This window comes from Pyxicephalus adspersus, chromosome 1 (assembly GCF_032062135.1).
Source record: "Pyxicephalus adspersus chromosome 1, UCB_Pads_2.0, whole genome shotgun sequence".
In the NCBI taxonomy this organism is placed as follows: domain Eukaryota; kingdom Metazoa; phylum Chordata; class Amphibia; order Anura; family Pyxicephalidae; genus Pyxicephalus; species Pyxicephalus adspersus.
Window position 1 is genome coordinate 27393777 of NC_092858.1, and position 3391 is coordinate 27397167.

Genomic DNA, 3391 nt, shown 5'->3' on the forward strand with positions numbered 1-3391 from the left:
ATAGAGAATGAATGGGTATGGCAGGGAGCGGTTAAGTACTGCTCACTGACACCCACTGTAAAATCTGCAGATGTTGGTTTCATTAAAAACCAGTGCTGTGCTGCAAGAGACCAAATGGCTGGCAAGGTGCTGGGAGCCGCTTGTTATCACCTAATCTAACAGGGTAATTGGTTTTTTTTAAAGTTTAAAGCAACCCCGAGTGTGACCCGGGATTACCGATTTTAGCAAGTAAAATCCACTCCAAGTCACACTCAGTATACCGCTAGCGGGAGTTCAATATAAGAAACACCTGCGGGTATGGTAAAAATTGGCCTTCTTAACTTACAACATGTTTCAAACATAATTTACCTCATTTTATAATTAACATTAAATAACAACCATAACATAACAACCACAAGACATCCCCCTTTATCAGGTGGCAGGTCCTCGACCATACCAAACCCTTTTCATACCTTTATTCTGGGATCTGCGTTTCCAATTGGTATATGCCCAAGCTGCTCCCAGGCGCCACTCCACCGCCTTGGGAACAATATAAATCACGCATACCTCCCACTATTAACCCTTCAACGACCACATTACACCAACTTGGAGACCCCATACTACAGATGGCTCTCCACACATCATCACCTTGTACCACACACCTACCCAACACATTTCCCCTCGAAGACCTTCACATCGCCTACCCGTATCCCCGCAACCTTTTTTACTCATATAGTAGGGGATCTAAAATAGGGAGAAGCAAATGTAAAAGACATTCCATTTTAGTGGATGTCTGCTTTAATTTAACTAAGTCAGGTCAGTAGGCAGGTTATACAATTTGGCAGGGTGTAAATAAATTTTAAGACAGGTAAAATAGGAACACAGATTTTATGACAAGAACTCCCATATATGTCTTACAGCTATGTAATCAGACATTTGCATGGAGTTTACTGCTGTCTGGTCACTTGTTAGGGAGATTTCGTCTCACTTCCAGTCTAGACCAGAGGTTGGAACTCGAATCGCGCGACATGAAATCAAGTCCGACTTAAGTCACCTGATGAACGATTTGCAACTCGACTCAGGGGTTTTCCCCAGCAACTTGCAACTCGATTTGTGACTTGCTTTCTGACAGCTGAAGGGGGAGGGGAGGAAGGCAGTGAGGCTTTTGTTACACAGCCTTCCTCCTCCCGCCTCCTTCAGCTGTCAGAGGAGAAAACTTAGAATGCCATAAAGGTGGGATGGTAGGCAATGAGTCTTCTGTAACAGAACACCGCCTTCCTCTCCACCTTTCTGGCATTCTAAGTTTTCTCCTCTGACAGCTAAAGGGGGAGAGGAAGGCTGTGTTACAAAAGCCTCCCTGCTCTCCTCCCTTCCCCCTTCAGCTGTCAGAGAAATCTGTGGACTTAGAATGCAATCCTGTGCTCAAAAAACAGTATCAGAGCTCTGTTTCTTTATGGGGACAAATGGGGATAAATAAAATGACTTGACTTGGCACTGAACTTGGAAGAATTTCTGGTGACTTGAGACCTGACTTGGGACTTGGTGTCAATGACTTGGGACTCGACTTAGACTTGAAGGGTGACGACTTAGTCCAACCTCTGGTCTAGGCTGATAGTTATCACTGGAAATACAAGTGTGGGTAAATTTACTAAATGAGGACATCGACAGCAAGAAAAACTCTGGATGCGATTCTGACCCAGCTCCTGAGTCATTGTGCCTGCTGACCTTGGTACATAAAGAGGAATATGGAGCCTTAAGAAAATCTGTCAGGCTCACTCAACCAGCCCTACATTCTTGGGTATCAGCAAAAAACAAAACTCTATATGGCTATGATATATAATCTACTTGGTTCAAGTTATGGGTCTTTCAATATGAAATAAAAACATAAACCAGGAGTTAGAAACCTACTTAGTGAGTGATGACATAAAACCCAGACCCCCCAGGAGGGAACTAAATTAAGTTTTCAGCGTCGTAGTAATCCTCCTAAATGAAATTATTTAAAAAATATATATATATTTTAAACTTTGAATTAATATTGTGTTAATTTCAAGTAATAGTTTGTGTCATTTGTATAAATATGAACATTTAGGAATAATAAACTTTGCTGTCACTTTTCAAGTTATGTGTGATGTGGTTAGTTCTGAGTTCTCTGTGTTGGGTCTTTCATTAACATTTCACATTTGATCAGACTCACAATTATTTTTAACGACCACACAAAGATTTGGTCTTGACCCCATCACTGTGGCCGGTGTTTATTACTCTGTCCAATTTATCCTGTGTGTTTTTCCCATTATGTCATCTGTGTTCATCTAGTAGTCTTCCTCTGTGTGGGTTTGCTGTTTGATCTTTCCAATGTGATGGAAGTACAGAGAGGAAGACAAGTCTGAAATCTTGTCCTTGGTATCTATTTTTACATGGAATCATTCAAATGTTTTTTAGGCACCTTCTAACCTTCTATCAGAGAAACATATTTCAAATTTAACTTTTTTGAAAGTGGACCAATCACCAACATTTTTACTTTATATAAAAAAGGTTTTTAGCCCCTCCCCTTCGGGCATTACCGCTGCTGTATTAAAGACTGAATGGGAACACAGAGCTTCCTGGGATACATACGTCTCATATCCCTGGAGGCCTGGGGTTGCTCCTTCGGTGCCCAAAGGGGCTTTTTCCCCTGATCTCACGCATGCACAGTGTTTCATTTACAGGAGGATACGTCACCCGATCTAGCACCTGCGCAGTGCGAGATTGGGAGACGTACCCAGAAGGAGGAAGAAGCTGACAGAAGATGGGGGAACCCAGCACTTCCCAGCTCAGAGTGGGACCGAATTGAGGCCAGCTGTAGAAGGATGGGGGGCTTTTTTGAAAGAAAAGGAAGTAAGAATTTTTTATGTCAATGAAAGTTCTGCTTTAAGCATGTGTTATGTGTTTTTACATTTTCTAGTTTTATTTAAAGTGCGCTTGTTGTGTAATGAGTGGAAATATAGATCTAAAGAAGTGACCTAGAGACCCTTCCTCTTTGCCTCAAAGCATCACGGCTCTCTAGTTTTTATTAATAACGTTTTGCGACACCCTAACAAGGCTGCAAGCTGAACTCTAAGAAGATAAATAGAACACACATTTGATCAGCTCTGATTTGAAAAATTGAAAAATTGGTAAATATATTTTTAAATGCAAGCAGTACCCGAATTTGACCTGGTATCATCCTCTGGCAGGCCTTGTTCAGCAGAGCCAGAGTGTGAGAAGAAGAATCAGAACAAGGAGGCAACCTAGTGACATAGTATGATCAAAGCAGGAAGAAAGCGGGTTGCATTGTCACAGATTCCCGCAAGTCCAGGTCACCTGCGCCTCCTTCCTGCTCACCTTCCTTGTAGCCCCCTGCTACCAGCACCATCTCTGCCTTTGGATCCAACAC